Below are 14,154 nucleotides of genomic sequence, written 5' to 3'. Positions count from 1 at the left end.
GTTTACAGGTCATTTGGCTGATTTCAGTCTGAACACTGCAGTAGCATGTCCTTTTGTTAGGCTCTGCCAGAAGAAGCTTGTTCTGACAGTTTCAACTTGTTTGCAGGTCATTTTTCTTCTTTCAGTCTGAACACTGCAGCAACATGTCCTTTTGTCAGGCTCTGCCGGAAGAAGCTTGTTCTGACAGTTTCAACGTGTTCTGAGGTCATTTTTCTTCTTTCAGTCTGAAATCTGAGGTAACATGTCCTTTAGTCAGCATCTGCTGGAAGAAGCTTGTTCTGACAGTTTCAACGTGTTTTGAGGTAATTTTGTTGATTCCAGTCTGAACACTGCAGTAACATCTTCTGACAGAGGAAGACTCTGCCAGAAGATTTTGATTTTAATGGAGAGACGGTCCGCCTCCGTGGTGCGAGCGGGCAGCAAAACAACAACAAACGGAATGTATCGAGTTTACGCCACCGACCTTAAAAACAGACGAGGACGAATCGTTTCCGTATCAGGCCGGAGTGAAAAAATTAATATTTTACTTTTGAAATAAAAGTAAATGTAACAAGGTAAAAATGAAAAAGTAATTCATTACACTACTCGTTACTGGTAAAAAGTAATATTATTTAAGTTACTAGTTAGTTTCCCAACACTGTGTATAATTTCCAAAAATCACACAGAAGGTCTCTCGCCCTCGCTCTCGCACATCCGGCCAGACAGCGTCTCCTGTCCGTCTGGAAAACTCTTCAGTCATAAAAAATAAATAAATAAATAAATAAATTTAAAAATAAATAAATAAACAATTAATTTAAAGTTATATTGCACCAGATCAGAACAGACAGTTGTCTCACTTTACAGGTATAGGCAGCCCTTCTGCAAGAGGAGAAGCTTGTTCTGACAGTTTCAACTTGTTTTCAGGTCATTTTACCGATTTCAGTCTGAACACTGCAGTAACATCTTCTGACAGAGGAAGACTCTGCCAGTAGATTTTGATTTTAACAGAGAGACAGTCCGCCTCCGTGGTGCGAGCGGGCAGCAAAACAACAACAAACGGAATGGATCGAGTTTACGCCACCGACCTTAAAAACAGACGAGGACGAATCGTTTCCGTATCAGGCCGGAGTGAAAAAATTTATATATTACTTTTGAAATAAAAGTAAATGTGACAAAGTAAAAATGAAAGAGTAATTCGTTACACTACTCGTTACTGGTAAAAAGTAATATTATTTAAGTTACTAGTTAGTTTCCCAACACTGTGTATAATTTCCAAACATCACACGGAAGGTCTCTCGCCCTCGCTCTCGCACATCCGGCCAGACAGCGTCTCCTGTCCGTCTGGAAAACTCTTCAGTCATAAAAAAATAAAAAAATAAAAAAATAAATATTTTTTTTTAAATAAATAAATTTAAAAATAAATACATTTAAAAATAAATAAATTTAAAAATGAATAAATAAACAATTAATTTAAAGTTATATTGCACCAGATCAGAACAGACAGTTGTCTCACTTTATATGTATAGGCAGCCCTTCTGGAAGAGGAGAAGGTTGTTCTGTCAGTTTCAACTTGTTTTCAGGTCATTTTGTTGATTCCAGTCTGAAATCTGCAGTAACATGTCCTTTAGTCAGCATCTGCCGGAAGAAACTTGTTCTGACAGTTTCAACTTGTTTGCAGGTCATTTTTCTGCTTTCAGTCTGAAAACTGCAGTAACATGTCCTTTTGTCAGCATCTGCTGGAAGAAGCTCGTTCTGACAGTTTCAACTTGTTTTGATGTCATTTTTCTTCTTTCAGTCTGAAAAATGCGGTAGCATGTCCTTTAGTCAGCATCTGCCGGAAGAAGCTTGTTCTGACAGTGTCAACTCTACCTGTGTCCTCCTCGATGTCAAAAGACGTCACCATGGGGATAGCCGGGTGGGATGCTCTGAGATTGGCCAGTCTTCTCAGGACCACCTTCCTCTTCACAGCATCCAAAAGCTCCAGCTGTTCATGCACAGGGAGCTCTCTCTGTTCTCCCTCAGATGCTGGTTCATTAAACAGATTTGCGCGTGGCAAATGGGACATGGAGTAAACATTGTCTCTGAGGGAAGGAAAAAGGCAAAGTGTGAATGGGCATCATAAACAAAGATATAGGACAGGTCAAACTATTTAACTTTGAGATTGGTATATCATGCACAAAAGGTAAGTAAAATAAATTAAAGATGTGTGTGTGTGAGTGGAACACACAGCCTAATACAGTGTGTGTCCCCCATCATGGCCTGCTCTAAAGAATGAGCTCTCCCTGTTACAGAAGATACTAAAACAAATCAATAATCCCCAGGCAAAAAAAAGAAAACATTTATATCAGAATTTAACCTTTCCCATATCCCTTGCTTGTAATTTTATGTTGTATTTTCATGTATATATTTTTTTATTTTGCTTCTTGTGTTTATTTATTTTCCTGCTAATTTCTTTCCTTCCTTTTGGAACATATTGGTGATGTCTCACTGTTATCATTTTCCGAGGTCAAGATAGAAGGAAATCTATTGTTTTGTATCTTTTCAGTGAGTTTGTACTGGTGAGTTTTCTTAATAAAGTTTATAATAAAAAAAAGAAAAGTGAAACTTACCTTTTACGATGTCCAAGTTGAAATAGAAACCTAACGCCACACTTTTTTGAATTGCAATATAGGCCAGCAAGCAACCTAAGCGGTCATTACTCGCGTTATAGGTGTAGTGGCGCATAATTAAGCCCGGAAAAACGAACTCCAACAAAGCCTAATACAGTGTGTCTTAAGACAGAGAGAATGGGCAATGCCCTGCAAGTGAAACTTACCTTTTACAATGTCCAAGTTGAAATAGAAACCTAACGCCACACTTTTTTGAATTGCAATATAGGCCAGCAAGCAACCTAAGTGGTCATTACTCGCGTTATAGGTGTAGTGGCGCATAATTAAGCCCGCAAAAGTTTTTAAAAAAAACGAACTCCAACAAAGCCTAATACAGTGTGTCTTGTTAAGACAGAAAGAATGGTCAATGCCCTGCAAGTAAAACTTACCTTTTACGATGTCCAAGTTGAACACGTAAGGCCAGCTATAGCGCACTACACGACTATTACGCGTGATATAGTGGCGCCTAATTAAGCCCATAAGTAATAAGATAAACACGTGACTAAGCATCCCCCTGACACGCATCCCCCTGACATGCATCCCTCCTATCAGGGGGATGCGCGCAATTCTTCAACCAATCAGAGCAGCCCTCAACTTTACCTTGTTAATTAAGCGACAGGATTCCATTTTGAGGAGTGGAGTGTCGCGGACGGAGTGTTGGAGTGGAGAGAAGCGCACTACAGCGAATAAAGTCAAATCTTTAGAAGTCACGATATTTTTGCATAATTTCTTCAAAGATGGAAGAGACTCAAGAACCCAATTTGCTTCAGGTAAGTTCATTACTGTTAATTACTGTTTTATGACGTCAGCGTTACTAAACTGCACTTTAAGAAAAAAAGTAATACACGCTACTGTTAGACTGTACTTGTACTGTAATACATGCTACTGTTTGACTGCACTTGTACTGTAATACAAGCTACTGTGTGACTGTACTTGTACTGTAATACATGCTACTGTTTGACTGCACTTGTACTGTAATACAAGCTACTGTGTATTACACAGTACAAGTGCAGTCAAGTACACGCTATACAGTAGCGTGTATTACAGTACACTTGTACTGTAATACAAGCTACTGTGTGACTGTACTTGTACTGTAATACATGCTACTGTTTGACTGCACTTGTACTGTGTGACTGTACTTGCTACTGTTTTACAATTATCTACTACTGGACTTGGGAGAGCATTAATTTATTTGGTCCATGTACAACTACATCAGGCTGAGGTGGAGGTGACAGCGGAGCAGGTCTCCGACTTGGAGAAGGAGGTGGAGCTGAAGGGCTCCGACTCGGAGGAGGAGGGCTCCGAATCAGAGGAGGGCTCTGACTCAGAGTCAGAGGCGGGGCAGCAGGACTCTGACTCGGACGAGGAGGTGGAGCAGGCGCGCTCCTACATGGAAGAGGCGGGGCAGCAGGACTCTGACTCGGACTAGGAGGTGGAGCAGGAGGTGGAGCAGGTGCGCTCCGACGTGGAAGAGGCGGGCTCCTACATGGAAGAGGCGGGGCAGCAGGACTCTGACTCGGACTAGGAGGTGGAGCAGGAGGTGGAGCAGGTGCGCTCCGACGTGGAAGAGGCGGGCTCCTACGTGGAAGAGGCGCGGCAGGAGGGGTCTGACTCGGACAAGGAGGCGGAGCCGGAGCGCTCCGACGTGGAAGAGGCGGAGGAAGAGGGATCGGACTGGGACGAGGCGGGGCAGGAGAGCTCCAACTCGGTCGAGGAGGTGGAGGTGGAGTCGGAGCTGAAAACAGCGGGGAAGAAGGGCTCCGCTGTAAATACTCTTCCACAGAGATATGTGAAGGGGGAACATGAGTGTCCCATTTGTCACATTTCTTATGCTGATGTTATGCAGCACCTGAGAGGAACGGAGAAAGTTAGAAATGACATCGAGCTGCTTCTTTTGAGCCAGCTTGCCCATTGTCAGTAAGTATTACCCTGTGATGTATAAGCCTACGATCGATTTTTACAAATGTGTTTTATTGCATTTACACAATTCTTGCATGCATTTCCTTCCACTGAATAAAGTACTTCTAAATTTACAGTTTCAAAGCAAGCCTGGACTGTCCCGAAAAGAATTGTGGCGCCAAAAGAATAAAAAGGCTGGACAGCCACTTGAAATGGGTCAGGCAGAATGAAATGACTCAATCATTGAGCGATCTCTCACTTTTGCAGAAGTTTGAAATTGCGTGCCGCGTGAAATCTGCCAAGGACGCGGTTACGACTCGGGAGCTGGCCCTCCTACGTGCGTCAAAGCCGAATCCACCAATGGTGTCTCACATTGACATTGACCGGGTGGATGAAGGCACAATTCAGCAAGGTGTGAGGAAGTTGATGGAGGGCACACCAGCTGTACTACACACACCAGACGCGCGAAGCCCTCCCTCGACCAGCCGGGCTCGCTTGGAGAGGAAAAGGTCAGCGGATCAGGCCGAAACGCCCTCGACCTGCCGGGCTCGCTTGGAGAGGAAAAGGTCAGCGGACCAGGCCGAAACGCCCTCGACCAGCCGGGCTCGCTTGGAGAGGAAAAGGTCAGCGGACCAGGCCGAAACGCCCTCGACCAGCCGGGCTCGCTTGGAGAGGAAAAGGTCAGCGAATCAGGCCGAAACGCCCTCGACCTGCCGGGCTCGCTTGGAGAGGAAAAGGTCAGCGGATCAGGCCGAAACGCCCTCGACCAGCCGGGCTCGCTTGGAGGGGGAAAGGTCAGCGGACCAGGCCGAAACGCCCTCGACCAGCCGGGCTCGCTTGGAGAGGGAATGGTCAGCGGACCAGGCCGAAACGCCCTCGACCAGCCGGGCTCGCTTGGAGAGGGAATGGTCAGCGGACCAGGCCGAAACGCCCTCGACCAGCCGGGCTCGCTTGGAGAGGGAATGGTCAGCGGACCAGGCCGAAACGCCCTCGACCAGCCGGGCTCGCTTGGAGAGGAAAAGGTCAGCGGACCAGGCCGAAACGCCCTCGACCAGCCGGGCTCGCTTGGAGAGGGAAAGGTCAGCGGACCAGGCCGAAACGCCCTCGACCAGCCGGGCTCGCTTGGAGAGGAAAAGGTCAGCGGACCAGGCCGAAACGTCCTCGACCAGCCGGGCTCGCTTGGAGAGGAAAAGGTCAGCGGATCAGGCCGAAACGCCCTCGACCAGCCGGGCTCGCTTGGAGAGGAAAAGGTCAGCGGATCAGGCCGAAACGCCCTCGACCAGCCGGGCTCGCTTGGAGAGGAAAAGGTCAGCGGACCAGGCCGAAACGCCCTCGACCAGCCGGGCTCGCTTGGAGAGGAAAAGGTCAGCGGATCAGGCCGAAACGCCCTCGACCAGCCGGGCTCGCTTGGAGAGGAAAAGGTCAGCGGACCAGGCCGAAACGCCCTCGACCAGCCGGGCTCGCTTGGAGAGGAAAAGGTCAGCGGATCAGGCCGAAACGCCCTCGACCAGCCGGGCTCGCTTGGAGAGGGAATGGTCAGCGGACCAGACCGAAACGCCCTCGACCAGCCGGGCTCGCTTGGAGAGGGAAAGGTCAGCGGACCAGGCCGAAACGCCCTCGACCAGCCGGGCTCGCTTGGAGGGGGAAAGGTCAGCGGATCAGGCCGAAACGCCCTCGACCAGCCGGGCTCGCTTGGAGAGGAAAAGGTCAGCGGATCAGGCCGAAACGCCCTCGACCAGCCGGGCTCGCTTGGAGGGGGAAAGGTCAGCGGACCAGGCCGAAACGCCCTCGACCAGCCGGGCTCGCTTGGAGAGGGAATGGTCAGCGGACCAGGCCGAAACGCCCTCGACCAGCCGGGCTCGCTTGGAGAGGGAATGGTCAGCGGACCAGGCCGAAACGCCCTCGACCAGCCGGGCTCGCTTGGAGAGGAAAAGGTCAGCGGACCAGGCCGAAACGCCCTCGACCAGCCGGGCTCGCTTGGAGAGGAAAAGGTCAGCGGATCAGGCCGAAACGCCCTCGACCAGCCGGGCTCGCTTGGAGAGGAAAAGGTCAGCGGACCAGGCCGAAACGCCCTCGACCAGCCGGGCTCGCTTGGAGAGGAAAAGGTCAGCGGATCAGGCCGAAACGCCCTCGACCAGCCGGGCTCGCTTGGAGAGGGAATGGTCAGCGGACCAGACCGAAACGCCCTCGACCAGCCGGGCTCGCTTGGAGAGGGAAAGGTCAGCGGACCAGGCCGAAACGCCCTCGACCAGCCGGGCTCGCTTGGAGGGGGAAAGGTCAGCGGATCAGGCCGAAACGCCCTCGACCAGCCGGGCTCGCTTGGAGAGGAAAAGGTCAGCGGATCAGGCCGAAACGCCCTCGACCAGCCGGGCTCGCTTGGAGGGGGAAAGGTCAGCGGACCAGGCCGAAACGCCCTCGACCAGCCGGGCTCGCTTGGAGAGGGAATGGTCAGCGGACCAGGCCGAAACGCCCTCGACCAGCCGGGCTCGCTTGGAGAGGGAATGGTCAGCGGACCAGGCCGAAACGCCCTCGACCAGCCGGGCTCGCTTGGAGAGGGAAAGGTCAGCGGACCAGGCCGAAACGCCCTCGACCAGCCGGGCTCGCTTGGAGAGGGAAAGGTCAGCGGACCAGGCCGAAACGCCCTCGACCAGCCGGGCTCGCTTGCAGAGGAAAAGGTCAGCGGACCAGGCCGAAACGCCCTCGACCAGCCGGGCTCCCTGTGGCCCACGCAGAGGCCTCCCACAGGCTGGGCAAGGGACAAGGCGGTCCTTAGAAAGGACGTTTGCACCTGGGTGCGACAAGTGTGCCTTACTGGCTGCCGAGCTGCAGGTAACAAAGTCCCTCCTGGAGCAGGAGAGGAGTAGGAGAGGAGGAGGAGCAATTCCACTCAACCAAAATTCAAACATCTGTGAGTATTGCGTTCTTGCGCTGGTGTACATCTTAAATGTTGTCAGTTTTATATATGCATTTTTGGGTTATTTCCTCTCCCAGATAAAGAAATACCAGCGCAGACGACGGGCTGTCTCCCCCAGCAAAGCTTCTGGCTACGGTGACAAAACCCTCATGTTATAATCGCAGTATTAGAATTGAACTTGAAGGATAGACATGTGTTATTAATTGGTGGTCCAATGTCAAACGTTTAGGAATGAAGACTGTGCTAAACATTCTTTCCTCTTCAGTGACTTTGGTGGAGGAATTCAGGGAGCACACAGCGGGCGTGAATCCCTCCAAGAAAGGTGCAGAAAATACAAGACAGAGGGCAAATCACGTGATTGCTTTTCTGATTTTCATGGGGGACACTATAACACCCAACATCAATCTGCTGTTCCTGGCCGACCACTCCAGAGTCCGTCAGTAAGTGACGCACTGTAAGAGAAGCGTCAATGTTACGGTCGGGTAGACGGCATGACTATTTCTTTCTGTTCTCTTTCAAGCTTTATTCTAGATCTCCAGAAAAAGCAATTTAAGCCCACAACCCAGAGGATGTTGTCTTGGCAATAGAATAATTGCTAAGCATAATGACAATTATATAATTGATAATTGCAAGAGCAATCAAGTAATCATTAAGTGGAGATTAAACAATGTTAAGTAACTGATCTACAGGGACGGTTAGTCGGACAGTAACTGTCTGCAGAGGTTCCCATTTACGCTTCACCGAAAGACCTTCGTGTGCGGCAGAGTTTTCGTGATAAACAGTTCTGGACTGCATCTCCGTGTTTGACACTCAGAAATTATGACTTCCTCCCACATTGTTACTTAGAATTTCCCTTGTATAAACACCTGCCTGCTGTTCCGAGAACCAAAGAATGTGTGCCTATATAAGCGAGATGTGCTCACTGCCCTTGGCTTCAGCCGGACAACCGGTGCTCTGCTTGTATGACTGAAGCCCCAAGGCCTTGGTAAAATAATTAAAGACCAATCTTACATAATCATGTGTCTTTATTATACAATTATTCAAAGTAACAGAATACTGCCAACACAATGTACTTAATGGATGTGATAGCATTCATTAAGTACATCAAAGACATGTCGCCGTCGTGCGTGCGCTTGGGCGCCAAAGCATTGAACGCCCTGCTGGTCGAAATCAAAGCGCGTGTTCGGGACATCAACCGCGATGTGGTCGGCCACCAGCAAAGCGTGAGGCAAGCTAAATCTGGTAGGTTTAACATGCGACACCCGACATACAAACATTAACATCACATGGTTAAATGCAGGAAAGATCCATGTAGTAAATGCTATTTGATATTTCAGATAATCTGGTCAGCGTCAGAAAGCACGCAGCGTTCATTGATAAGGCGCCAAAGCTCATCAATGCCACACTGGGTATGATCACCACTGAGAATATTGATCCTATTTAAAAAAAAGGATGTTTGTTCCATGTTTACAAGCTCAAACTTTAGGTTAAGATCCCGTTCCGCAGGTCCTTACATTGTAGGGCCGAGTCCTTACTTGATAGGCGCATGCACCTACAAAGTGTTCTTTCTCTCTCTGTTTGTGCAGCTGACCTGGAGAAAAATCCGCACAGCAGGGTGGGATTAAAAACTTTTTTTGGACTGCTGGGGGGCTATTTAGTCGCTACGACCGGCCACAGAAAGGGCGTCATGATCAATATGACCAAGAAGGAGGTCAGCGAAGCGCAAAGGACGAAGCAGAATGAGCGAGTCATCCGTGTAAGTGCAAAGATTTTCTTTAATAAAAAAAATAAGTAATGAAAGCGGCGTTCATAATTGTTCGATGACTTGCTCAGAGTGTGACGTCGTCTCTCCTGAATTATTAGATCCAACAGCACAAGACCCAGCGCTATTTTGGGGAGGCGTCCATACCACTCGACCAGGTGGAATATACGTGGTTCCGCCGCGGGAGGAGCTGCGGCAGAAAACTTTTTCCACAACACCACCGGCGGGGCCCTCTACAAGATTGCCGAATATTTCCAGGCCGCCTGAGAGAGCATGGGTCTGTGGACTGCCCCAACGTTCAACATGCTTCGATCCTCGATGGCAACTTATGTGAGACAACTTTTCATGTTCTTTTGTGTCTCATACTTGTACCTACGAAATGGGTTTTTGGAAAGCAACATGGTGCAGTGAAAAGTTAATGATGTGTGTGTTTCTATGTCACTCTTATTCCTGCAGGCCAAGCGCCAACTCGGTGGAAAGACCTATAAAAAAGTTGCCACTTTCATGTGCCACGATGAGCACATGGCGAAACGCTTTTATCAAGGTCCTGAAGCAAGCTCAATCGATGCCGAACCTGTAAATCTTGTGGTCTCTTGCAACTCGTGTGTATTTATTTGTTTTACCCATTTCATTTCACAGCGGAGGACCCGGCGGAGGAGGCTTTCAAATGCCGAAAATTAGCCATGTTTGCTATAAGCGCTTATGCGGGGACCAGAAAAAGGAATAGGGCTTTAAGACGTTCTGAGGCTCGAGTACCTGAGGAGGAGGAGGACTCAGCATCGGGCCAGGAGGAGCTGGACAGGCAGTCTGGCAGCAAGACGCCTCCGATAGAGCAGCAGGTGAGACATGAGTAGCGGCAGTGCTAAGGACACAAACTCAATTATGTGACCCTAAAAGGAGCTTGATACACTTCATTGCTTCCTAAAACAGATTGTGAGCGAGGAGGAGGAGGATGAAGAAGTAGAACCTGTCCGACCACAACAGGAACCTTCGGGCCAACAAATGGTGAGTTTTGAATATTATTGATACTTCTGCATATGACTGAGCTGTAAACATTCCTTTGACATGCTTTACAAACAGGATGTGACTCTTCCAGATCTGGATTCTTTCCTAATGGTGAGAGAAATAATTATATTCGTTGCTTACACACATTATTCAAACTTTAAATTCAAAATCACTAAACTAAAACTTAGCTTACCTAAAAATAGAGTCTGACGTCATCTGATGATGGTTCGGCGGATCAATGGTTCACCGTTCAAGACAAGGATGGGGAGGACGGCGTCATGGTTAAAGTGGAAACGCTGAAAAGAAAAAAGTCTTTTTCCCGTCCTGGACTGAAAAGACTGGTATGATCCGGCCTAAGTTTAAAGATGCTGAAAACCATCAGAGCTTAATGTCAAATGTCTTCACCTTGATTCAGATAAGCAAATCAATGTGGAGGCCGACGTGTTCCGAGACGGAGGAGGAACCGGAAGAAGGGGAGGAGTGCATTGACCTGAAGAAAGCCGTATCATCGGAGGATGAGACTGAGGGCGCCATGTCTCGGCATAAGGTGAGTGAAGTTGCGACATCAATGAGTCGAGAATTGCATTGAAAAAAAGCTAAACGTTTCTGTACATCGTCAAAAGAAAACCTGAAAAGTTGGTTTAAAATTCACAGGTGTCTTTTCATGTGGCTCTAATTCATATTTTTAAAATAACAGGCTAAGTCGCTGTGTACATACCCAGGCTCCGCCAAGAAACGGAAACGTTTGGAGAGAAGACCCAATTGGGACATCTCCTCCAGCAATGAGGATTAGTGTGTTTTAGTATGCTGTTATGTGTGTGTGTGTGTGTGCTTAATAAAAGTTGTTCTTGCAAATACTTGTACTGCATTTGTCTATGATCTTTACATTGAAATGTTTAACTGCGGCTTAAAGAGGAACAGTGATGGTTAAACGTTTTGCAGACTAGGTCAGAGGGAAAAGACTTTGATGGTTTGGACATGTGCAGAGGATAGCTCGGGTGCCGCGTAGGTAGGAGGATGCTGACGATGGAACTGCCAGGGAACAGGGCTTCCACCGAAGACGCACCGAAATCCTGCCGGAGTTCCATGATGACCCGGGAGGACGTCGGCAGGGACGTTCTGAGGGGGAGACGTCAAGAGAGAAGGCGGTGATGTGGAGACAAAAAATAATAATAATAACAATAAACAGTATTTACACTTCATATTATTAAAGTATGATTCTGAGTGTGTCAATTGCAAGAATGTTCTGATTTTTTAAAATAATTCAGGATTCAAGATTCAAGATACTTTATCTATCCAAAAGATAGATTATCCTATCTTTTCAGCCAATCAGCCCGGTGATTATCTGTTTTAAAGGTGGGTGGGGATTTCCGCGCAGTCCAGTCGTGGAGAGAAGAGCGAAAAGAGAAGACAACGGATCAGCATCAGCATCGGCAGAATCTTCATTGAAGTTAAACATGAACAAAAAAAAACGGTTATCTTCAGGTAAGGACCCTTAGTTAACGTTCTACTATTCTGAGATAGACCGATGACCGATTTCTGCAACTAAAGATGAGAGACACGTGCATTTTTACGCAGCTAATGGCGGCCCATGTGTAGGCAAGATGCGTTTATGATGCGCCATGAAAGAGAACTTATAGTTTAATTAACTGTATAACTGTATTAAAATAGCATCCAGAAAATATTAAGTGTTTGCCTGGGCCATGGGCTAATCTGGCGTGCCGTGTAATTATATTTTGCCCACGAGGCAATATAAAATTCATATCAGCAATGGGCCGTATGTAAATGTTTCAGTGCTTTTTATTAATAAAGTAAAAAAACAAACAGCACATTCGCCGCAAATATTAAAAATCTCATAAAGCTCTGCTCTTTTTTTGAAGCTTTGGATTATTCTTATAAATTCTTATAAATTTATTGTGTCCGGGCCTCAGAACGCAGGACCGGCGGAGGCCGCGCCACAGCCGGCAGCGGAGGCGGAGGCTCCCCTCGCAGCATCACCTGATGCGAAGGCAGCGCCTCAGCTGGCAACCCCGGAGGGTCAAGGGCCGGAGGAGCAGTCTGGCAGCAAGACGCTGCTGTCAGACAAGCAGGTGAGACATGAGCGGCTGCAGTGCTAAGAGCAAAGACTTTATTATGTGACCCTAAAAGGAGCTTGATACACTTACTTGACTGCCCCTTAAAACAGACGGTGAGCGAGGAAGCTTTACATTCAAAATCAGTAAACTAAATCTTACCTTACCTAAAATTAGTTGCGGACAGCATCTGACACTGATGGCTGTGATGACACTGATAGCTGTGATGACACTGATAGCTCTGATAGCACTGATAGCACTGATAGCACCACACAATCTCCCAAGATGCACCACGGCACCTGGAACGAACCATTGTATGTGTAGAGGGTGCCTTTATCGTCAATAATGCTGCTACCTAATAACACTGTTTATTAAACGCAAAACCAACCAGTGTGTTTTTACTACATGCCTTTTGAGCTACTACATAGAGTTGAATAAATGATTTCATCAAACGATCAACACGTTTTATTTTTTAAATGGATCGGAAGTCCTGCGTGTTTCTCGGATCAGCGCCGGCATCGTTCAGGATTCACCAAAAGCACAACGTTATCGTCATCTTGAACCATTCGCGTGCGCGTATAGCGCCTTGCTCAAGGGCGCCTCGGCAGTGCTCTGGATGCAGACTGGCCCCTCTCCAGTCAGCAGAGCTGGGACTCGAGCCGCTTCCCCGCCCAGGGCCCGAGCCACCGAGCCACTGCCTGAGCCGGACTCGTTGCTTTAGACAGGGGGGCGTTGTGTGGTTTGCATTCGGCGCAGCAAGCTGCCTCTTTGTTTGTCTGCTGTGTTTAACTACAGAAACGGAAGAAGCTGTCCCGGATCCAGCGCAGCGTCCTCCTGATGCTGCTGGGTCTTCTGCTCTTATTATTTGGACTGCTCTGCTCACCTAGCATCAGGTAACACACACACACACACACAGTGATAAATGCATGTCTGTGCTTGTGTGTTTACTAGATTTCACTAGTGGATGAGCTGTGTTTGATGATTAAATATGAAAAGGCTTGTTTACGCTGTTCTTTGTATCTATGCTAAGTGTCAGAATTGAGCCTCTTGGAATTTCGAACAAAATAAATCCTGTACATATTTGTGTGGTTTGTGGCGCCTTGATATTCGTTTTATACTATACGATCACATGAAGACAATTTGTATTTTGCCTCTTTGTACAGAGAATTGCGTGTCATGTTGGAGATTTGGACATGCAGCTGTGCAGATTTACATTTATGTTTTTCTGTTGTTCTGACCAGAATAAATGCAACGAGTAGACGCTGTCAGACTACTGTCCTGCATCACCGCCACCAGCCTGCAATCCATACACGTTACATCAGTGGCGGGCGGTGCATTTTACACCTAGGCCTTCAGTGAAGTCCTACTTAGTCCGACTTGAATAAATACCCCTCATAATACCATCATTTATGACACCACGGCTTTAGAAATAATGTACAAACACACACTTACGCACTACCCGGTGTTGCATCACCTCAATTGTGTACAACACAGGATATTTTTTACAGAGCATTTAAAAATCAATAAACTGCATCAGCAATTAAAACTTATCACTATACGTGGTACTATCAGAGTTATGAATAAAAGGGAATTTAACATGTCCAAAACGTTTTAAAGTCCACCATGAATATAGGCAAGCTTTAAATTGCAAACTTGCAGTTTAATATAAGAAAGTGTAGGGTTTTACCAAACCCTCTTCCGGTTCTTGTTCTCCATAGTGGGTGCGTAATCAATGAGGAGAATGTGGGTTTAGATTAAGACATTTATATAATTAACAGATCAATACAAGTTAGTTCAGCTATCAGCGCTGAGATTCCAACACAGCTCTCGTGCCCGCGCTTCATTGGAATGAAGACGCTTCCTGCTTTGTCCTCA

The sequence above is a fragment of the Brachionichthys hirsutus genome, chromosome 10 (assembly GCF_040956055.1).
Source record: "Brachionichthys hirsutus isolate HB-005 chromosome 10, CSIRO-AGI_Bhir_v1, whole genome shotgun sequence".
Lineage (NCBI taxonomy): Eukaryota > Metazoa > Chordata > Actinopteri > Lophiiformes > Brachionichthyidae > Brachionichthys > Brachionichthys hirsutus.
This window is presented reverse-complemented; position numbering follows the sequence as displayed.